The 23,949-nt window shown below is 54.9% G+C and overlaps 1 pseudogene; it reads left to right on the top strand.

Moving 5' to 3' along the window:
- LOC107154751 overlaps positions 1-21,653 on the top strand; it is a 42,517-nt pseudogene extending 20,864 nt beyond the window's left edge.
- Positions 21,654-23,949: the final 2,296 nt, after the last annotated feature.

Below are 23,949 nucleotides of genomic sequence, written 5' to 3'. Positions count from 1 at the left end.
GGCTGGAGGGGGGCAGAGGATGGGGTTGAGAGTCATTGACACAGGAGTCGGGGTAAAAGCACCACCATCGGTTGGGGCAACCTTCTGAGATGCTGGGGGACAACCTTCTGAGATGCTGGGGGACATCTCAGGATGTGCCTAACAGGCTTCTTGTCTGTATCCAGCTGCTGAGGCCCAGGAAGTGACATCTGGCCAGGTTGACAACACCAGCAGGTTCTCAGAGGTCACGTGGTTTTCTTTCCTCTTTGACTATGGACGGTCACACTGTCGAGCCCTTGACCCCAGCAGGACTTGACGGAGCCCCAACCCCATCTCAACAGTCAGTCTTGAGGTTCTGCAATGTGAAGCCATGAAGGGCGCGAGAGGCCGCGGGCCAAGGGGGTCTCCACTCCCCTGGCTGCTCTGAACCCAGAATCCCAGAATCCACTCAACCATTTCACTATTTGCAGAAAGTCATGGCCCTGGCTTTCCTTTCTGGAAATAGGAAAATTCCTTGGTACAGGGAAGAGTGCGCCCTCGGCTTGGGACGTCCAGGCAGATGAGGCCAGGAGAAGCTAAGGATTTCCCACAATGCCCGAGGGCGGAGAATGCCAGGCAGATGTGTTGTCACCCTCTCTGAGCTCCCTCGGCCCTACAGAAAGTGCCAAACGAACAAATCCCCACAGCCCTCCTGGACCCGACTTAGAGTACGGTGGCCCTGTGGGGCTGGTTTTCACCCTGGGGGCATTTTTCTATGACTTCCTGACTGGAGAGTCCCCAGATACAGGACCGAGGATTCTTAGTGCTATTTAGAATCCTTCCACTGTGAGAGGAAGACCTGCACCGGGGACCCCAGGGCTGAGACCTGATTAGTTTGGGGACAGGAAAGGCAGTACTCAGAAGTTCTTGTTTAGATTCAGGTGTTGGTTTCAAATTTTAATTAGATTTAGGGACTTGGTCAAGCGGATTCCCTAGGGTCTTATTTTGTTTTTCAAGAAAATCCTCTCCAAAATTGGTTCAGCTTGTGATTTAAGTGAAAACCTCCAGGTTCACGGCTTTTCCAGTTTTCCTTCACATCCATTTAACACTCTGAATCCAGAATACGATTTGTGAACAGAGATCATGGGTGGAGGCCAGTGCGGAAATCCAAGGGTCAGAGCAGCCAGGGGGGCAAAGGACAGGGACTCGGGAGGGCGGGGAGAGGGGTGTAGTGGGGGAAGTGAAGGGGGGTGCTGATACATCATAGAATGAGAATAAAAGGTTGTGTTAATGTTTAAATATGAGGTGTCCCCCAAAAGCTCCTGTGTGAGACAAGGCAAGAAAGTCCAGAGGTGACATTTCACTGGGTTAGGAGAGCCTTCACCTAGGTGTTTTAGTCAGGTTTCTGCCGCTGTGACTAAGGATCTGACCAGAACAACTACAGAGGAGGAAAAGTTTATTTGAGGGCTCACGGTTTCAGAGGTCTTAGTTCATAGAAGGGGGGCTCCATTTCTCGGGGCTGGAGGGGGCTGGACATCATGGCGGAGTGTGTGGTGGAGGGAAGCTGCTCACATCATGGCGATCAAGAAGCAGAGGGAGACTCCAGCTCCAGATACAAGATAGACACCCCATAGCCACGCCCCCATGAACCCCTTCCTCCAGCCACACCCCACCTGCCTCTAGTCACCACTCAGCTCATCCCATCAGGGATTAATTCACCGACTGGGTTAAGACTCTAACAACTCGGTCATTTCTCCTCTGAACCTTCTTGCATTGCCTCACATGTGAGTTTTTGGGGGACACTTAACCTCCAAACTTGAACACTAGGCAATGCATTAACTGGCTCGAATAGATTGGGGGGGGGGACGGGGGTAACTTTAGGCCCTTAGGGTATGGCAGGATGGGGCGGGTCACTGGGGGTGTGCCTTTGGGACATGCATTTCGTTTCTGCTGAGTAGAGTCTCTCTCTGCTTCCTGATTGTCGTGATCTGAGTCGCTTTCCTCCTCCGCACTGTTCTGCCATGATGTCCTGCCTCACCTCGGGCCCAGAGCAATGGCGTCTTCTGTCTCTGGATGGGGACCTCTGAGCCCCAAATGAACATTTCCTCCTCTACAGTTGCTCTTGTCAGGTGTTTTGGACGCAGCATTGAAAAGGAGCTGACAAAAACAGGTAGATGATTCAGTGAGCTTGGAGCGAGGGAGGGAGAAAGTGGAGGAGAGAAAGAGAAGACAGGATGAGAAAAGGGGAAAAGACCAAAGCACAGGGAAGAAAGGGGGAGAGGAGCAGCAGAGAGGGAGGGCGGGTAAGGTAAAAAGAAGGTCAAGTGGGGCAGGAGCGGGGTGGGCACCAGGTCTCAAGATCTGGGGTCCTTCCCCCCACCAAGCATCTGTGCCACAGACAAATAAAATACAGCTGGGCTTTTTTCTCTTCTTAATTGACATCTTTGAATCTGTCCCCGCTTGGCAAATCAGGCCACTTATTATTAGCGATGACAAGGATAAATATCACAGGCATTCATTTTACATCTGGGTCCCCTGATAATAGAAGTCAACAGACCAGTCCCTCTCCCTACTGCTCCTCGCCCCCTCCCAGGGCTCCCTTGAAGGGAAACTGGGTGGCCAGGAGCTGCCCATGGCTTGCACCTTGGGAAAACGTCTGCAACCCCCCACCCCCACCCCTGGTGAGCAGAAAGAAGGAACTGTCCACGATCTTAGGTGCTGAAAAGCCACCGGCTACCCCATGACTCCAAGGTGGAAGCTGGGTGGCTGCACTCCGTTTCCAACCTGCACAGAGCTGAAGGGTAGCGTCTTCTGTCCCCAGGGCTAGAGTGGCAAGGTTGCATGTCCCTGCACGGAGCACAGTCACCTCTGGCATGGAGTAGACAGGTAGTCCCTCTGGGTCTGGGGATTCTCGCATGCAACATGAAGGGCTGGGTAGATGCTCTCCCAGGGTCCTCCAAGCTCCAGCCCTTTCCATTACTGAAAGTCTGTTAGTCGGTTCTCTGTGCTCATAGGAGCAAGTCATAACCCCATAACCAGGCCTTCCTCTCTGACCTGACTCCACTGCTCACATTGCTCTCCCTCCAGCTCTTGAGACTTCTCTCTAGCCCAGCCGTGCTCCTCCTCTCTGCTCCAGAGAGCATGCCCACTGCCCTTCTTCCTCTCTGACTCTCCCTCCCTAATCTCTGAGACACTGACCACCTGGGACCTTCATTGAACAGCAGTGGCCTTACCCTAAGTATATTTCCAGCTTCTTCGTTGAAGTCTGGAGACCAGGCGCATGTCTTTATGATCCCCCTTAAAGTGCTCCCCGGCGTCAGGACCATGTTCTAAGTCACGATCAGGACTCACCAGATTTTCTTATGACCATGTGGATGGTGGTGGTCAGGAGGAGGGTAAGAACTTGTGGTACTTTGACCCAAAGAATGCTTTTATTAAAACCATAATTGCTCTTTCAAGATTGTGCATGAGGGTACAGGCACAGGGCAGGGGGTGCACACTTCTAATCCCAGTGGTTCAGGAGGCTGAGGAAGGAGGATCGTGAGTTCAAGGTCAGCCTCAGCAACTTAGCAAGGTGCTAAGCAATTTAGTGGGACTCTGCTCAAAATGGGAAATAAGAAGGACTGGGGATGTGGCTCAGTGGTTAGGCTCCGCTGGGTTCAATTCCTGGTACTAAACAAACAAACAACCAGTAGAGTGAGAGGGCCACGAGGGATGGAGTGCCATATTCTCAGAGTCCCCGAGTTACCCTTCTGCAAACTCAGGGATCAAGGGCCTTAGGGATGATCTAGATTCTATGCTAACTCCTTCATTGAAACTGGGGCTTCCCTACGAAGGGGAAAGCATCAGCCGAGCTCGGCTCGGTCCTGGGCTGTTCCTCCGCCTGCAGCGCGGTTTGCATTTTAATAGACATAGTAGCACGGCTGAAGCGCCTCAGTGACCCCTCTAATGGGGGGGACTTCTTCGGACATGGTGACAGGTGGCAAGAGAGCATTGGTGATACATCCCTACAGGCTGGTACTTCCTGCCTGGTGGAGAGTGCCCATGACCTCAGTCAGAGGACCTGTGCAGGGAGTGGAGACGTCAGGACAGCCCTTAGAAACTGCCCCCAGGGTTCTGTGCTCCCCCAGGCTGACGGGGGGGGGGGCTTCATTTGTCTCAGGGATTCATCTGCACCCAGGGGACGGATGGCTCGGAGGAGCTAATGAAGCCGTCTTCCTGCCGACATGCCAAGACAGTGACGGATGGCTCTTGGGGAGAAGGCAGGTGTTGGCACATGGCCCATTGGGCAGGATAGAGAACTGCACGTCCCTCAATGTCACTGTGGGCCATAGTGATGGCTGGGCCCCCAGGGAGAGAGCGTGGAGGCTCTGGGGTACAGTGACAAGGGCCCCATGCAGAGCCAGTCCCCTTGGTGTGACAGGCAGATAGAATGTCAAAGTTAGAGGTGCTACAACAGCCGTCCAGTCCAGTTAGCTTATTGTCTGAGTGGAGACGCACAGGCCCAGAGAGGGGCAGCAATCGACCAAGACCCCAAAGTGAGCTGCGGTCGGTGGAGATTCCTAAAGGGTGCTGGGTGGTCCAGGGAGGCAGAAGAGAGAGACGGCAGGAGGCAGCCAGCTCCACTTCCTCACCTGACATGGGCGCAGCCCACTCTTGCTGCTCCTGGACATCTCAATGATCTGTCTGCGCCTCATCTTCCTCCTTGCCCTGCAACCGGAGCCTCTGCCCACTCCCCCAACCTCCGAGCCTCCGCTCTGCTCCATGAGGCAGTTGTCCTCCAGCCCCCTCCCATTCATTTGTCTGATAACACATGGGTGGCAGGTGCCCAGATGCCATTTATAATAGCACTTGGCACCTGGCATTCTAAACTCTCTCCCTGCCCAGAGTTCCCCCCAGTGGTGCTGCACCCCCATGCCACATCATCAAGGCCCCTGCCCATTATTATCCAGGGGTCTCCCCCACTGACAACTGTCTCTTCTATGGCCCATTCCTGACCTTGTTGAGTGTCACACCGCTAGATGCCAGAGGCCAGCCTTCCTGGTGTGTGCAGAACCCGTCGGGCCTGAGGGGAGGGGCCATCCAAGGAGAAAAGGGCAAGCGAGTCCCTGGCTCCTTGCTGAACTCAGCAGCTTTACCAACTCTGGTCACTGAGACGTTCACTTCCTACTGATCCAGGTGGTCACTCTGGCCTGAAGTGGACCCGGGGGATTGAGAGGGTAGGACAGAGCAGGCCCCAGATGTGGCTGCTCCTTTTACCTCTGTGTGGGGATCCTGACCACTCAGGGCACTCTGTGTCATTAGCCCACCTGACAGGTGCCATCAGAGCCCTGGGAAGTGAGTTGGGCATCTTGGGCTCCATTTCCCGGATGAGGACACCGAGGTCCAAAGAGGGAATAAGTGGGTGAGTGGCATTCAGTCACTTATTTGTGTCCGTAAATATTTGTTGAGGCAGTGTGCCAGGGGCTGGGGTTGTAAGGCGAGAGAGTCAGACGCAGCCCCTGCCTTGGAGGACCTCTCAGAGGGGCCAGGCTCCTCCGCTGCAGCGTTTCTGGTCTCTGAAGGGATATGCATGGGCAAGAGCGTGGCTTTGAGAGTCCACCCTCAAAGCTCAGGGCCCAGGTCTGTACCTCGGGCTCTTCTCTTCCCCTGGGGCTCTCCTCTACCTAGGCCACTGCATCCTTGAGGGCACCTGCACCCACTACTCCCTCTGGAGTGTCCGCCAACCCCCACACAGTGCCCCATCTTCAGCTTCCCCCTGTGGGTACTTCTTCAACTGCCCATGTTCGCCTTCCCGTTACTCCCCGTTCCCAGGACACGAAAAGGAAAAGCGTGACCCACACCCACTTTTGGATGAGGGCCTGGCCAGCAAAGCTATGCCCCATTTCCTGCTGCCTCGTGCACAGGCATGGAGATGTCCGGTTGCCCTAGGGTCCAGAGGGCCTAGGGTTTGGGGGAATGGAGTGGCCCTAGTTTGGAAGCCACCGCAGCTTCCTGCCTCCCACCCCCACCTCATCCTCTGTCTCTTCACCAAGGCCAGATTTGTCTTGCAAAGTGGTGTCATTACAAAAGCATCAGCCTCCTCTGGACGCCCGTGCTCACTCCCGCCAGCCCATCCGGGCTCAATTACAGCCGTGGCTGTCTGGGGTAATTAAGTGACATTAGGACGCATCCCCTGCTGTAATGCAGTGTTCAAAGCCCCGGGTTCCTGCGTCCCAGGATCTGTCACGGCTGCACCGAGGCCACGTCTGCCTAATGTACCCGCACTGTGATTGCGGCTAATTATTCCACAGACAGGTCTCATTAGTGGTGGGTTTGGTCTGGAAGGTGGGCAGCCGACCGCCTTCCCTGCCACCCCAGCTCACCGGGTCACACCTGGCCTCCCTCCTCTCTCAGGGCTCAGCTGGCCTTGCTCTCTTGTTGAAGTGCGATAACAAGAGGGCAAGGGCGGTCCCCAAAGAGGGTTCATCAGGTGGGTCAAAGTCACAGGCTGAGTTATCCAGTCTTCTGGAATTTTCCAAGTGTTTTATTCAACTAGTAGGAAGTTAAGGCTTACCAACTTGCCCAACGTTGCACAACCCATGTGACATGTGGCATCTTCCTAACTTGCCAGGCTTGGAGAGGTGGGGGCCAGCTGGAATCATGCACAGCCAGGACCCATGTGGATCGGGAGGGAGGAAGTACCCGCGAGCACCCAGGAACAGGGCTGCCTGAGCATTCTCCAGAGGCCCCCGCTTTGGTCTCTAGGCCCTCTCGAGTGTTACCCAGAGTGCTCTTCTCCTGTCCTCCGCCTCCCACCTTGGTCCTGGCTGACCGCGTCTCACTTCAGGTCTCACTTCCTCCTGCAATTCTCCTGAGTCTGAGCTTGTGCTCTCGGACGTGCCCCCAAGATACTCTGGACTTCCCACCTCTGCAGTTGTCACCCCAAGTTGTCCATGTCGAACACCCCGTGTGACTGTGTCTTTGAGGTGCGAGCACTGAGGCTTTCCTCTTCGTGGGATCTCCCCAGGGGCCAGCACAACACTGAGCTCCGGTGGCCTCTGATAAGTAGAATGAAGACCTGGTGATTGGCGGATGCTTGACCAGGGCATTGACTGCTGTGGCAAAAACTGTCAGCGGCCACCCATACCCGCAAGTTTCTCTACGCCTGCCAGCGTCCCTTAGTCTTAAGTTGGTCATATGACTCATTCCAGCCAATAGAATTCAAGCAGCAGGTTGATGTGTTACTTCTGGAATAAGGTGAATAACTGCTTTCCCACAACCCTCTTTCCCTGTCTGTGGCCGAGGTGATGCCAGAGGAATCTCGAAGTTGCAAAATGGTGGAGCCAAAGATGAAAGGAACCTGGATCCTTGAGTCACTGCATGGAGGAGAGACGTCCCCAAAAGCTGCCTGACACGGATCAGATTTCCCACGAGTGAGACGTGAACCTTGCCTTGCCAAGCCACTGAGATGTCGGGGCTGTGTATTAGAGCTGTTGGGGGGAATTTCTCTGACTAATATAATGGGGTTGAACTTGATGGGATGCTCACGGGGAATGGCTGTATTTTTTCTCCATGCCTTTAAACTTGCTCCTACCAAGTCTCTTTTCCCTGCCTCTTGACATCATCTTGGATAGAGTCCATAGTTTGGGGGCCACTGTTGGTTATAAAGAGAATCTTGTTTTAGCAATCAGGACTCACTTTCAATCAAAGCCAGTTCAGTTTCAATCTAAGCTTCAATCTCACACCCAATTCTGAACCTCTGTCTTCTCCCCAGCACAGGACTGACCCCTGAATGAAGCATGAGTGGTTTTATTTTTCCTTCTGTTTTCTTGCCCTCCTGCTTCTGGGTCCTCTAGGGCCAGGGCCAGGGAGATGAAAGAACAGGGTCTGGCACTCTTGTTCCTGTTGCTGATGTCCTTTGTGCCAGGTTCCCAGGGGCCAGTGTTTGGGGCAAAAAATTTTGTGGGTCCTTTGGAGGTACCGGGTGGTCCATGATGTAGCACCAGGACATCCCTGATGTGGCTGATGTAGAACGCAGCTCAGAGTGACCTCCTGTTTGACTCGCCTTCTCTCTTTCTCCCACCAGTGGTATGTCCCAGCCGGTAGCATCTTTTGGCAACAGCTACCAGGAGTGCAGCCTTCTCACCAGCAGGGGGAGCTCTGCAAGGTGGGCGCCTGACCGACCTGGGAGGTAACGGGTCTAATCTGATCGTAACTGTCTGTCCCTTTTTAGGGGCCTCGCAGAGGGAAGAAAGAAGCTGAAAAATAAATAGGGTTCACAATTCTATGGCCATAGGTTCCCAACACCCAAGCGGAAGGGAACATTTTGTCACAGGACTGGATTCTTCTAGTATTCACTAACTTGGAGTTTGGCTAAGTGGAGAGGTTGGGGAGAGAAAGAGTAAAGCAATGGGTTGTGGCTTTTGTAGATCAGGGGCTCTTTGGAGCATGTCATGCAAGTCCTCTAGGGAAGAAGAATGCACGTGTCCACGCAGGGACAGCATCGTCCATGAAATGTTAGGGCACGCCGAATCCCTGATTGCTGTGTCTCCCGGAGCGTTCATGAAATCCCAGTTAATTACTTCAACGTATCGTTCCCCCTGAAGTCTGAATTCTCCAGCCTGGACCTGCTTGGGGACCAGCTCCCACCCCTGCCTCCTGCTCAGGTACCTGCAGCAGATCCCAGCTGGAGAGCTTGCTCTAGCACAATGTGACAGTCCCTCGGGGCCTTTGCCTCTGCGGCACTCCTGCCGGGAAGGCCCCTTTGCTCTGGGTCCTTCCAGGTCTCACCGTGTGCAGAGCCCAACCTGCTCTCTTTTCTTGGAAAGTCACCCGTGGTAGGTGGAATTTTAAAGATGTCTCCCCCAGAGTCCTGTCCAAGGTCACTCCGTTGGACGAGAATCCAAGTAGGCTGTGGAGCGACTTTGCCAATGGAATTAACGTCCCTAATCTGCCTACCTTGGAACGTTACCCTGGATTACCTGGCGGGCCCAGTGTAACCACAGGAGCTGTCATCACAGAGGAAGAAGGCGGAAGAGTCGGTCAGAGACGCAGGGTGAGGGAAAGCAGCGGCGAGGTGGGCAGACAGAGGGACAGGGAGACTTGGAACATGGGGAGGAGCTGGCCCTGCATTGCTGCTTTTGAATTTGGAGGAAGGAGACCTTGAACTGAGGGCTGCAGACGGCCTTCAGACACAGAGAGGGGCCAGCAGGAAAACCTAAAGGGATCTAAATCGTATTCCCTCCACTGATCCTGTAATGGCCTGGGAATGAATTCTGTCCCCAACATGAATGAGCCTGGAAGCAGATTCAGCCCCAAAGCTTGAGGGAGGAACGCAGCAGTCCTGAGAACTCCTTGATTCTGAATCCGTGAATCCCAGAGCAGAGACCCAGCTGAGCTGTGCTGGGCTGGACTTCGGACCTCCAGAATCCGGAGATAATAAAGGGGTGTGGTCGTACCCAGCGAAATCTGGGATAATCCGCACAGTGACAACAGAAAACAAAAGCGTTCTTTCTGGTGGATTAAAAAGGGCCACAAAGTCTCTGAGGTCTTCAGGGGTGGGTATGTTTCCCCTCTGTGAATCCTGCTGGTCTGTGACCTCTGTGACCAAGCAGCAGAGGTTCCAGGCCCATCCTTTAGAGTATGGGCCGCTCCCACCTTGGCCTCTTGTACCACCAGGTGCCATGCCAGGAAGCCCGAGCTAGCCGCGTGGGAGGCCGTGTGGAGAGAGAGACGCCTGTCCGGTTCCAGTGCCCAGCCTGTGTGCTGAGTCAGTGAAGGCCACAGACATCATAGAGCAGAGGAGCCGTACAAATGTCCCTGGTCCAAGTCACTGGCCCATGGTAGAGTAAGACGTAACAACAACAAGTTATGGTTCTTACGTCATAAAAGAGTTGCAAAAAGAAATGCCTGAACCCCCTCCATATTTGTTCTCCCTCCAGGGAACCCTCTCCTTTCAAGCCGGGGCCACTCACTCATGTGCTGCACACACCCGAGTCCAGCAACGGAGGGAACAGTCTGGAGTGACGTGTCAGTGCTGGCTGGCCTATGTCCCCTGCCCCAAGGGCCCCGCTTAGCAGGTGGCAGTGTGCACCTGGAAATGCTGCAGGCTAACCTGGCGTCCCCAAGGTGGCATCTGCAAGCTCCCGTCTGCTACCTGGTGACGCCCCTTTGTGTTTGTGTCGCTGGCTCAGGGCGCGCTGGAATGTCCCCAGGCTCCTGGTGCTGCCAAAGGGAAGCTGTCCCTGGTGTGACCCAGAGAAAGGTCACTTATGGCTCTAGACATACCAAGGACTGCTCTACCTGCCTCCTTATAAGTGAGGGGTGGGACGTCCTCCCTCTCTTCCTGCTCTCTTCTCCCCTGGTGCCACCCCCCACCTTCCCATCAGCCACGCCCCATGCTGCAAGGTGGCCTGTCCCGGGTCTCTCCCAGGAAGCAGCGCGGCTCTTTACTGAACTAAGAAATAGATTAAACCAACCCAATGACAAGCCCCAGTCTTCGTGACCATGGGTGGTTTCCTCTTAGGGGGACTGAGGGCAGAGACCACACCTTAGATGTCCCGGGGTCCCCAGAGTGAGACTGTGCACTAGCGAAGGTTGAGGGATGAAGGTCAGTCAGCGTCTCTGAAAAGAAACTGTGGGTCCAGACACCAGAGCCCAGAGGCGCTCACCGCCTCCCGGAGTCTCTGTGCCTCTGTCAGCAGGGACCTTGGGTTCACACAGGGTCTTATGGGCAGCTGGACAGCTGCTCTCTTAGAGTTGGGGAAGGGACCTGAAATCGTATCCCCACCACTTTCCCATCACCCCCCAGCATCTCTGAAGCAGCTCCTGGGAAACCGAGATCCATAAAGCATAGTCTGGACTCCAGGGATTCATTCATTTTCAGAATTTTATGATGGGAGAACTGAGGCTCAGAGAGGGTCTGTGGCTTGTCCAGGATCACACAGCTAATATTGGGACTAGATAGAAAGAACCCCAGGGTCTAGCTCCTGGCACTTTCTTCTACGTCCCACTTCGCCAGGCAGAATCACAGAGCCCAAGTGTAGAAAGGGCCGGATGATGTTTCTGGAAGCGGGAATCCTTTCTGGAGGCACTGACAAGTAGAACACACCCGCTTGCGCTCTCCTGGGAGGGCTCCTCCCTCCTGCCACGCAGCCCGTCTCAGAGTGCGACTGTGCTAACGGTTTGATGGTGAGTGCTCTTGAATGTTCTAGCATGGTGGAGCCGACACACCTTCCTGTAATATCTCAATTGCCTGCCGTGCTCTCAGTCCCGACCCTCCCTGCAGTGGGGAAAGCTGGTTCTCCCTGACCAGACGGCTCCCATTTCCCTGGCTTCATCCCCAGCCTGGTGGCAGGGCGAGGGAGGGTGGGAGCCCACTCGGGCCAGGGCCAGGCTGCAGGAAGGAGGCGAGTCTCGTTGCTGTGTCTGGTAGGCGTGCCTCCTCTCTGGGGCAGACTTCCTAATCCTGCCCTCTCGTCACACACCGAGGCATGATGGCGGTGGGTGGCATCACGGCGGAGGGGGTGCGCCCCTCTAAGGAGCAGGGCAGGCGCTGCCCCAGGCACCACTGCCAGCCCTCCTTCTATGCCGGTCGCCAGGAGCGCTGCAGGATTCCCAGGATTCCGGAGGTGGTGGCACCTCGGGCACCCTACCCTCCTCTTCCCTGGACAGAGGGAGAGGCCCTTCTCCAGGGCCACCTCTCCCCACCGTCGGCACAAGCCCCGTCACTTGCCCACTTGTGCTGGCCTGGACCCAGAGGACGGTATGACTGGATGGGGACCAAAGTCCCGGAATTTCATGGCGTCCCTCCCTCCCCAGGCCTCGCAGCAGAGGGCCCCATCTTGGCGTGAGAGCTTCGTGTTTAGAAGAGGCAGCTGGTTCCTCAGGACGAGGGCCCTGGGAGGAGACCCTCAGCAGGTCCCAGTTCTTGGGTCAGGTGGACTCACTTCTCCAGGGACTCAAGAGTGGCCACCAGGACGAGCGAGCTTTGGAGGGTAACAGAGAGAATGCCCCCCCACGCCAAGCCTCACTCAGCCGCCTTGCCACCAGCCTTACCTGGCCTCGGCCACACTGCGCTCCTGCGGTGCCCAGGACTCTCTGTCCTCTGGGGACCTCCCTCCTGCCTGTTTGTTTAGGGAACACCTCTGGGGAGCAGAGATCCCTGGCTGGAAGGAGGGACTGAGGGTCTGTGGGTTCCAAGGGCAGAGGCAGCAGGGTTCCCCGTGGCCCCAGCAGCCCCCGCTCTAACTTCGTTCTTCTTTCCTGGGGGCTGAACTGGTCCTGCTTGTTCTCGTGGTGCTGGAGGTTGAACCCGGGGTGCTCTACACCGAGCTGCACGCCCAGCCCTCTTCATTTTTTATTCTGAGACAGCGTCTCACTAAGTTGCCCAGGAAGGCCTAGATCTTACGATCCTCCTGCCTCAGCCTCCTGAGTGGCTGGGGTTCTAGGTGTGGCCACCACGCCCTGAGAGCCTAGTCCTGTTGTAACAGGCACTGAGTAAGGAACAGGGGACCAGACACAGGCCCCCCCCAGGCCAGCTATGACCCAAAGCAGAGACCGGCTTCCCAACCCTTCTCCCAGAGAAGCAGCTCTCCACTAATTCAGCCCAAGCTTAGCTCTTGCCCTGACCAAGCCCAACTCCCTCTATTTTTACTCATCTTATCGGGACCCCCCCTTCCATGTTAAAACCCACCCCTTTCTGTCTGAGGCAAGCGAACCTCACTCGACTAAGAGAGTGATGGCATCTGTGCAGCCAGGGGGTTAAATATGTCCTACTGTGCACAAAGGGGCTGGCCACGAGCCAGTAGCTACCCAGGTCCTGCGGCCTTCCACGGGGCTCACCCTGCCCCTGAGGGAGTCGGGGGCACAGGTGTGGAAAGCCCTTTCCCACTCACACTCACGGTACGCCCCGCAGGCCTCCTCCTCCAGCCAGGGTGTCATGGGCCGGACAGGTTGGAGCGGAGGGGGCGTGAGTTGCCCTCTCAGCCTCCCCGCGGCTGAAGGAGACAGAGCTGAGAGCCTGCTTAGGCAGCCCCACAGCCAGGTAGGGACCCACAGGAGCGACACTGGAGCAGAACCTTAGGAACAACCACAGAGCCCCAGAGAGACGCAGAGGAGGGAGACCCGAGGAGCGGAGGACAGACAGGTGGGGCAGAGACAGGTGAGGGGGAGGCACCAGACAAGAAGCTGGACGGGCCAGGAGAGGCACAGGAGTTCAGCTGTGGGACCCCGTGTTGCACTGTGGCCTTGGGCAGGTGACGGGACTTCTCTGGTTCTCAGACCTCTCCCGGCCTGGAAGAGGATGTCCTGCTCCTACCCGGCGGCCAGGGATGGTGAGAGACAAGGAGCGCCCCAGGTGGTGTGGGCCTCCACGGCAGGGCCATCTCCAGGGCACCAGGGAAGCCGAAGAGAGGTGGGGAAGGCGGGAGGTGGAGGATTTTGCTAATGCCCGACTCTGCCTTCTTTTGAAAGGAGCAGCCATTATGCTGCTTGCCATCTGCTGCCTCGATTCACATTTATGGTCGGGGTGTGTGTGTGTGTGTGTGTGTGCGTGCATGTGCGCGTGTGTGTACGTGTGCCAAAGCAGCCACTAGAGAAAACAGCTGCAGACAAAGGTGACCGCCTTGAGCCAGCTGCACCTTGGGCCCTGGGAGGTGGCGCACAGTAGGTCCACACCATGCCTTGCTGAGATAAATCAGTGCTTGCTGGCGTTGGTGACAGTGAGCCTCCTGGACTTTGGGAGGAGGTCTGTAAAGCCAGGAAACTTGCTAGCTGGGAAGCGATACTGTGATAAGGAGTTTTCTGGTCCCCTGAGTCCCCTGGTGTCAGTCTTTTCATGGAATCTGATGGATTGAACTCCGTTTAAATGATGAGGGGACAGAGACTCCCACAGAGCGTTGGGGAAGAGCTGGGACCAGGACAGAGCCTTCCTGGCTCCAATGCCTGTAAGACCCCCAGCTTCCCCTGCCCGCCTGCCCTGGGCACAGGGACGCCTCGAGTGTCCACTGATGCTGCGGGTGGTCGTTGGTATCTTGGGTGAGGGTGGCTGTGGGCCGTTGGCGTCGCCAGGGAAACCACCCCTCCTCACACCTGCTCTGCAGTTCCCTGCTTCCCCAGCACTGAGCCCCTGCTGAGCTGCGCCACTCTGAGCCAGCCCCTGCCCTCTCTGGGCCTTTGTCTTTTCACCTGCAAGCGAGCAGGGTGCCAAAGACAATGACAGATGGAGACAGCTGGCGCCTCGTAAGCACTCCAGAAGTGTTGCTTTATAAATGCTCCAGGCTCTTCCCTGGCGCAGGGGTGAGACCCGGGGGCAGCGACTCGTCCACCACACGGCTCCCAAGGCCCTGAGCCACCTGGGAAACAGCTCCTATCCTCTGTGCTCAGCTGAGCATACCTGCTGCTTCTGCCTTCTGAACTGCACATCTGCAGGCCTCCCGGAGCCCGAGGGGCATCCTGTCCACCTTCCAATTCATAGTGGGGATTCGGATCCTGCAGAAAAGGGCCCCCTTCCGCGTCTCACCCAGAGAATATCTGTCTTCCTTTGCTGTGAGGTCTGGGTCCTGCCCCCTCAGGACTCAGTTTCCCCATCTGCAAAACATTGCGGGTTTAACCCTTCCAACTCTCCCTTCCACATGTCCCTGGGCTCTTCTGGAACCCCACGGAGCTCAAGGCTGCGCACGCACAGGTGTGCAGCCTGCATTCCCTGGCCCTCCCCTTCCACCAGGGCTGGGCTGAGTAGATCTCACTCTCTACCAGGTGCGACCCACCCCAACTGCCCGCACAAAGGGCAGGGCCAGGAGGCCAGGGTTTGAGCCGACCCCTGCCCACGCAGGCTGGCTTGGCTTCTGGACTCTGAGCCTCACTTCCTCATCTGTAAAAGGGGAAGAGCAACGTGGGTTCTGCCCAGCTCGTGGGGATCAGGCCAGGGAGGCGGTAAATCTCATGGGAGCAAAGAATCATTTCCGAGAAACAGCAAGTTATTAACGGGTCACTGCAGGAGGTGGGGGCCAGACCTGCCTCACCTGGATTCGGCAGCTGGTCGCCACTCTGCAAGCTCTGAGCGTAAAATGGGGAAATAATCACGAGTGATCTGGAGGTTGGCGGGGTGGGCAAGCGAGGTGCTCAGTGCGTGGGGACTAGGAGCAGGCCTGGCCTAGTTAGTCTGCAGGAACTACCCTGTGCTTCCCTGTGCCAGCCTCAGGCCTCAGTCCCTGAAGTCCCCTTCACCCTCCACCTCCTCTACCCCCTGGCCAACCCTCCCAGCCTGCTTGCCTACAGGCAAAACATTATTCATAGGATAAGCATTTATGGAGTGCCTGCTGGGTATGAGGCCCTGAAGGTGCAGCAGTCAGGGAGGCCCCTTAGGGGTCCCCCACTGTCAATTGATTAATAATGACATATTGGCCAGGGAGGCCCCGCCCTCTTGGATTGGCCCATCCGGCTCAGACCTCTGTGGGTCTCAGACCTCTCCTGGGCCTGGAGGAGGATGTCCCTGCTCCTACCTTGCTGGCTAGGGATGGTGAGAGACAAGAAGCACCCCAGGTGGTGCAGGCCCCCCATGGCAGGGCCATCGGGCAGCATGTGGGTCAGTGGGCTGCAGGACTAGGGACTAGGGATGCTTCCCTGAAGGGCTAAACCACTGCCCTCTGGCCCACACTCTCAGAGAACCTGGGGGTCACAGGAGGCCAGAGGCCGCCCTCCCCAGGGTGTGTGACTGGGCTCTGTGGAGCCCTGGGGTCCACTGCCAGAGAGAGGGGGATGAGCCGGGGGTCTTCAGGCCTGCTGCGCCTGTGGCACCAGGCTGACTGGAGTTGCCCACACTGATGGCCGAGTGAGCGCTCGGTGATGGGGAGTTTGGACACACTGCTCAGCACACAGGGGGCAAATCAAGTCCTAGAGGGACTTACCCAACGTCACCCATGGAGTTTGAGTCATCTGACTCCCAGCCTAGGGCTCTTCCTACAGCTGTCCCAGTGGGCACCCCCAACCTCTGGGTCTGCAACCCCCAGCCCCTGCTAGCCTCTGAAATGACCCCAATCTAGCCTCTGAAAGTGTCCATCAAATACAGGTCCATCCCAGAGCACCCCAGACACAGTGGACACACCCCCTTAGGAGTCCCCCACTGTCAATTGATTAATAACGACATATTTGAGATGATGGCGTATATTAATTTTTGAATTGCACCATTAGTGAGTCATTAATTTCTTTGCTCTGGGAAATGAGGATATCCCCGATGAGCCCGTTATCTTAATCTATAAAAGAGGAGAAGCGCTGAACAGGCAACTCTATTAATGCAAACATTGATCATCCCCCCACTTCTCCCTCTTTTGTGTGAGGATATTTCCTCCTTTCCGGTCCCCCATTTTTTTTCCCAGGGAGGGCAGCATCTATTTTTTCAAGGACAGGAGGGGGCCCTTGTCGAGGAGGAAGCTGCTCTCAATACCTTCAGTGGTAATCAAAAGATCGTGTGTGCTTACCACAGCCAAATAATGTCCTTATTGGATGCTGTTAGGGATGCGGTTGCTGTGGAAACCCAGGATCTCAACCTGCCGGGTTTGGATGCCAAACCTGCGACACACATTCTTCTGCAAGTAGCTGGAGGCCCGAGAGTGACGGGAGGAGAGGGCCAAGCTCAGAGGTCATGATGTGGACTCCCCTCCCACCCCTCTGTTGGATGGTGGCCGCTTCCTTTAGAAAGTCCTCCAGGATCGGCGCTTCTCCCTGTTTCGCCCATCCCTCCCCCCCCATGGCTGGTCCACTTCCCAGCTGGTCTGACCCCAGCCCCCTTGCCAACCTTGTTCCTGCTTCCTGGACTGTCTAACTTGCCTATGCATGTGACTTGGGCAGTCACTTAGCCTTTCTGTGTCCCTTTTCCTCATCTCCAATAGGAGGATTATAGTCCTTTCTTTAGACTGATCATGAGAATTTAACAAGATCATCCATGGAAAATGCTTGGCAAGGTGTCCGGCCTGGCGACACCTCAATGAGAGAGGGGAGAGGGGAGCACTTGGCACGTTGGGGAATGGCTGCAAGGGCTGTGGTCTGCTCTGATTTGGATCTGTGGCCTGCCAGCTCTGTCCCTGGGCACGTCACAATGCCTCTGATCCTTGGTCTATATTTTACATGGGAGGATACTGTAGGGTGGCTATTCCTCCCAGCTTGTCTGCGGACAGCCCTGCTCAGGCCTGTATTCCCAGCATACTTACCAATCACTCAGTAGACACTTGTTGGATGCTTGTTACCCCCAAGAGGGCCCAGGTGCTGGGTTCAGAAAAGGTCCCCAGCTCTCTGTCTCTTGCTGCGATGTTGCTGCACCCCCAGGCTGGGTCAGGCTTGGAGGGCCTCATTAGCTCAGATTCCAAGTCCCCAGGGCAACCTCGTGCAGGCCTCTGCTCTGAGGTCAGAGACCAAGGGGCAAAAGGAGACACGGAGGCTGCCTGCCCCCTGCCTAGCTCCAAACACCACTGCTGGTGGGACTCTGGGGCCCCTCTGACCCGGCTCAACCCCAATTAGTGCCCTGGGAGAGAGCCTGGCTGTGGCCTCCAGGCCCCGGCTTCCTGGGGCCTCTGCCCAGCCCGTCCTATTCACAGTCTGGCATCAGGCCTGACCCAGAGGGCCTGGCTGGGCTGAGCCCCTGCTCTCCCCCCAGCTCATTAGTGCTTTGTGGAGCCCAGATGTTCAGATGTGTGCCGGCCCATGACAGTCCATCACATGGCTGCTTATGAATGGGTCCCTCTTGGGGCTTCCAAGAAGCCTTTGATGATCAGAGGGCCACATGCCTGTATCTGGAACCTCAGGCTCCCGATCTGTAAAATGGGTAAAATAATCCCTACTCAGCTTGTTGTTGGATCTAACTCGGCGTCTGAGAAAGGGCCTCATGAACTCTAGAGTGGCGTGTACCCTGCCAGAAACGGGTCCCACCCGGTGAAGCCGTGAAGCCGCGTCTGAAACTGGGCTGGTTTCCTTTTCGTCCCTTGGCTTCGGTCAAGTTTCCATGGAAACAGAAGTACCCGTTCACACGGGTGGGCAGGGTCCACGCTCAGGGCTGAGCAAGCTTCAGAGGTTGTCCTGGTTCTGCTCCTGGCCTGCAGGGGGACTTTGGCCAGGGAGCCTTGGTTTCCCCGGCTGTTGCAAGTCCTGCCGGCCCCGCTCTGCCTCTCTCACGGCTTCCTGTGATCGGCTGGGGAGGACGAGCTTGCTCGTTGCTTGGCAGATACAAGTGAGGAGTACAGAGAGGTCCTCCTGGGCCGGAAATCCAGCAAGCTTTGCTCTCCCCTGGCTCCAAGGGCCCTGGCCAATTTCCCCCCACCTTTCTGTGCCTCAGTTTCCTCTTGGGGCAAATGGCATTATAATATCTATCCTATAGGCCACGAGGATTAGCAGCGTCTGGCTCAGAGTCGGGGCTGGGCCAGCGGTTGCTATGGCTGTTAGTCTGTTTTTCACAGTGACAGGATTAAAATATTATCCAAATGAAGGATATTGTTTGTATTTCTCCTACAGTAGCTGTGCTTTGGGGCCGACTTGGGTTTGGAGCCCTGGTCGGAAGCACAGAACTCCTGGATCCTAACTAGACCTGACCTTTGTTACCTGGCCCTTAAGTAACATCCCGATTTCCTGCCTCCTTGGCCCCAGCTGAAGGGAAAGGTGCTGAAGGTCAAAGTCGTGAGTCCAGGGAGAGAAGCAGGTAGAGGACATTGCAGCTGGCCCTTCACTTCCTGATCCCTTCCCCACCCCTCGAATAATCTTCCCTGGGGAACTGGAAAGTAGACAATGAGCCAGGGGCCACCTACCCACAGTCACTGACTATTTTATTGTCATTGGTGCTCTGAAGGGGGTGGTTCCCCAGGGGTCCTGGGGTCCTGGGAATTCCCCCAGGGGACATATTCAACTTTGAGCGGAGAGCTCTGGAGGTTTTCAGCCCCTCTCAATCCCCCTACCCCTGGGGCCCAGGTGGATGGGGGAGTGGTGACCTGTGGTTTCAGAGGTGTGAGTGCAGAGACTGGAAGTAACCCAGGCAGTCACAAGGGGATTAAGGCTTGGCGGGGGCTCTGAGGGCATGGCACTGAAGCTGGATGGGTGGGGACTGGTCAAGAGGGGTCACAGAATCAGAGAATCTCAGCGTCTGCTCCCTGGCCGAGTCACCCTCGAGGAAGCGCAGAGCCTTGGAGCTGAGTAGCTGGCACCAGGCTAGCAGGACAATGGCCCAGAAGGAAGCATGGCCCAGACGCCCAGAGCAGCCGTGGCATAGAGGCCTGCTGAGGCTGCGGGGTGCGGGGATCCTGGGCTCCCGGTGCTGCTTAAAAATGTCTGCGCTGGCCGATGAGCGTGGTGGGGTGCACTGGTGCGGCCGAGGTCTCCCCCTGCGCTGGGCTCCCTGCAGGTGGCTTGTGGTCCAGTTCAAGGGGAAGGCAGGGCCGAGACACCAGGAGCCGCTGCTGTGGCCAGTAGCTTCCGCTGCCCACCTGTCCCCCGGCCGCCAGGGTCATACCCAGCCTGCAGGATCGAGTGCTATGCGGCTGGGAGCCCAATTCTGTGCCGCCACTTGGGTGAAGGGCCACTTCACCACCCTGCTGGGGAGGACAAGATCTGCTGTCACCCATACTTACCAGGGTGAGCCCAGCAGTCAGGACCGAGGACTGCATGGGCCTCCAACACCCTCCAGGAACTGGTTTCGGGTGGCTGTCCACCTTGATTGAGAGAGTGAGCCTTTTGCTAGAAATCCAGGGACTTGGAATAGGCACTAAGCATTCCCGACTCCAAATGGGAGACGAGTGACGAGAGTATTCAGTTGTCACCTTTCTGCGGCGTGTACTTGGGGTGGAGGTGGCACATTGTAGGGGCCAAGAGGTGCTAGTCCTCCATAGCTCCAGACGTCCCCTTAGCATGTGTCCTTTCCCGGGGACTCCTGCACCTTTGCAGGAAAAGCCTTTGAGGTGCTGAAGGGTGGGCATAAGGGACGTGAGGAACGTAGGAATGGGTCTCACGGTGGCCCTGTTCCTTCTGCTTAGTTACTTTTCTGGAAAGTCTTTGTGCAGATTGGAGGGGTGGGGTCCTGCGAGGTTTGGAAGGTGAGCTACTGGTTTACATTCCGCTAAGATGTCCTGCTGGTTCCCAGAGAATAACTTATGATGTTAAGATCTAAAGAATTCTCGCCATTTCTAGGCCAATAGAGACACCTTATGAAGGATATGTCTTAGGATGGCGTATGCTGCCCTCTTTTTTAGTTTTATTCTTTTTGATTGTCGATGGACACAACATCTTTATTTTATTTATTTTTATGTGGTGCTGAGGATCGAACCCAGGGCCTCACGTGTGATAGGCGAGTGCTCCACCGCTGAGCCCCAGCCCCAACCCCTGCTGCTCTCCTTTATAGTTGAAGAAATTTGGAATTCACAGCCCAGAGCCCCAGCTCCGACTGGACTCTGAGTAACGGCTGTTTGTATAGTCACTGCCATGTCCAGGTAGGACAGAGACTCAGTAACTCACCTCCTTTCTGTACTCGAGTGTCTTTTGGATCACAATGACAACAAGTCTTTTTTTTTTTTTTTCAATGTGTATCTTTTAAACAAGAAACCGGAGAGAATTCTAACAAAACAACTCTTGGAGACGGACTCTATAGCAACAGAAGGAAAAGGCGACCTTCAGCAAGCCAGGAAGAGGAGCGCAGGAGACGGATGCCTTCTCAAGGAGAGTGCAAACCCTCCCCACAGGATGGAAACAAAGAGCATCTGTAAGGAAGCCCAGGCCCTTGTGAAAGAGAAGATTGTGCCCTTTACAGCGGAGACAACTGTGCGGCTGACAAGCTAGAGGCAGGCCTCAGGATTCATTCTGAGGCCGACACATATTACAACAGGAGGCACGATCTTCTTGAGGAAAACAGAATCTCACACTTGAACTCAAATCTGTGCCGTGCAAGAGATCATTGAAAACTGCCCAAAGCTGGCTTCCCGCCATTCTCCAAGGACACTCATCTTCTGCCACAAAGGTCAGCTCTGTGATGTGCCAAGTGAACAAGGCCAAGGCGCTCCATGCTTCTGATGGGAGTGGACGGTGCTGACACTTGCAGGCACTTAGAAGGTGAGCTCACAGACTTGGCTGCAAACCGGGCGCTTTAGGTTTGTGTGGGTGCACAGAACCCAAAAACGATCGGAGGGAGGTAGTCAAAAGATATCAACAGATTATTGAAGTATTTGGATTTAGAAGAGGAAGTTGATACTGCTTATGCATTTGACCTGGGTCTTCGAGAGGATGAGAGAAAGGAAAAATGAACTTCTCCAAACTCAGAGTCCTCCTGAATTGAACTTGAGCTCCAAGACAGAACGGCAGGGTTTGACTGGACACCTGGATGAGGTGAGTCTGGAAAAAAAATTAAACAATCCCTGTGTCAGGGAAGCCCAGGATAGAGCAAGGGGGAGTGCAAACTCTGATGGCTTCCGTGCACCTGAAGGATGCCCTTGAGAATGGTCTAGAATGTTCTTGGAGATCCAGGGAGAAGTCCTCTCGATGGATGGACATCAGTCTGATGAGAGCAACATGGAGCCGAGGAGCCGCTGACCAAGCAGTTGCTGGCCTTGGATGCTCAGGACCTGCAGGGAGAAGAGAAGTGTAAGGCTGCCAGGGAACAGGCCGTGATGGTCGCCCAGAACACCCCCAGCCACCTCCACCTGAAGCTGCAGGAGTGGGGGAACAAAGTACCCACCATCTCACGTTGATCTTGCTTATCTTGTGCTTTATATATACTGCTGTGTATTTATAAGGAGCTTCCAGTCTGTGGAGCCTAAATGTGATTTACACGTGCATATTTCAGTCTCAGTATTTACGATTTAAGCAAATTATATTCAGTATCTCTGCTGCTCCTGATGTTGCAAAACAAATGTCATTATAGCACTTAGACTTTTCCATTTGGCTCATTAAAAAAAAAAAGAAGTCCTCCTGCTCTGCTTAGCTGTAGGACCTTGGACACTCAACCGAGTCACTCAGCTTGCCTGTATCTCAGTTTCTTCATCTGCAAAGTGGGGTTCACGCTCACGATATCCCAGGATCACGGTGACTATGAGATGCAGTGGTGTGTGTGAGATGCCTTGCATGTGGCCTGCCCAGAGCACCTGCCAAATGAACCACAGTAGCTCTCTCTCATCCTTAGAGAAGTCTGGGGAGGATTTCAAGAAATGACTCCTGTCAGAACACCTGGATCCGTGTTTGCCACGGAAAGGTCAGAATCTGTTGGTTTCAATCCTTTTTTTTTTTTTTTTTAATTTTTAATATTTATTTATTCTTTTTTAGTTTTCGGCAGACACAACATCTTTGTTTGTATGTGGTGCTGAGGATTGAACCCGGGCCGCATGCATGCCAGGCGAGCGTGCTACCGCTTGAGCCACATCCCCAGCCCAAGTTTCAATCCTTTTGGTCTGGGAGACAAACCAGGCTTGGAGCTCCAAGGAGACCTGAGTAGGAAGGAGGAAGGGGCGGGTTGAAGGGGCCACGTGGAGGGGACTGGGCTTGTGAGGCTATTTCCTGGCCTGCTCGGGTCTCTTCCCGGGAGCCATGCCCAGATTTGAGGAGCAGAGGGCGTCTTCTGCTGGCAGGTGTGATAACAGGAGAGGACCCCAACAAAGAAAGGGAGGCCACCACTTCCACCCATGACAGGACCACTGAGACTTGACTTCCGTCCTTCTATCCACACACAGAGAGCCACACAAGATACACGGAACCACAGTTTTCAGGTATTGGACAGTAGCAGCTTCCGACTGTGAGGCTCAAGAGAAGGGACACCCATCAGCAGAACTGTGGTCACCTTGGCCTGGAGGCGCTATTCAGACAGCATCACAGGGAGGAGGAACTCAGGGAGAAGTTAGTGGACGCTCCATTGAGGTGATGGGTTATTATTTGAGGAGACTGAGGCCGATGGAACTTGTGGACAGAGAGCTGGAGGAGAGAGGCAGGAGTGAGCAGAGAGCTCACGCTGTGAAAGTCCCTACGGGAACCCCAGACCCTGTTTCTAAATCCTGAGATGTGCAGGGAAAGCAAGAAGGGCAGCCCCCAGAGTTTCCACAGGTATGGACGGGATCAAGTGCTGGTCAGTCAGACTGGAGGGTCCTCGGGAGGGCCGGGCATCGGGAAGAGACCATCGGGAAGCTCAGAGCAAGCGGAACTCTGAACGCACCTTAACCAAACTGTAAAACAAGCCTGAGAGGATCCAACTACTCTGTGAGTAGCCTAACTGCACAATAAAATCTAGCTTAATGGTTTCTTAAGGACCACAAGATGGAGCCTTCCACACACGGCTACAGTTTGGACAAGTGTCCTCCAAGGCCCATGTGTGAAAGTTTGGTTGTCAGCTGGGGTGCTGCTGGGTGGGGGACCTTGAAGAAGTAGAGCCCTGTAGGAAGAAGCCCGGTGAACGGGGGGTGTGATCTTGAAGGGCATATTGGGAACCGAGCCCCTTTTCCTCTCTTCCTAGCTTCCATGAAACTAGGAACTTCCTCCATCACGTGCTCCCGCCATGCTGTGGTGCCTGGCCACAGGCTCAAAGTCAACAGGGCCAAGTGACCATGGAGGGAAACCTCTGAAACCACAAGCCCAAACAAACCTTTCCTCCTTATAAGTTGATTCATCTCAGGCATTTTGTTATCATGACAGAAAGTTGACAAACACAAATATGAAACTTCCAATGACCAGCATTCAACAAAAAATTGCTTGAGGTGGATATGGAAATATTCCCAACTCATTCTACAGTATCATCCTTATACTAACAGCAATGAATGAATTTAAGTAAGAAAACTTTAGACCAATTCCCTAATGAACACGAACATAAAAATTCTTAACAAAATTTTTATCAAGTTGAATTACAAAATGTGCTAAACAGTTACTACATCATGACAAATGAAATTAGTTCAAACACTTAAAAATCAGTCAATGTAATTCAACATACCAAGAGGCAAAACTTGAAAAAACAACCACAACAACAAAACAATCATTTCAAAAGATACAGAAAAGATATTTGACAAA

The sequence above is a fragment of the Marmota marmota genome, unplaced genomic scaffold (assembly GCF_001458135.2).
Source record: "Marmota marmota marmota unplaced genomic scaffold, marMar, whole genome shotgun sequence".
Classification (NCBI taxonomy): domain Eukaryota; kingdom Metazoa; phylum Chordata; class Mammalia; order Rodentia; family Sciuridae; genus Marmota; species Marmota marmota.
Note: the sequence above shows the minus strand (reverse complement) of the source record. Positions and strands in the feature narration are given on the sequence as shown.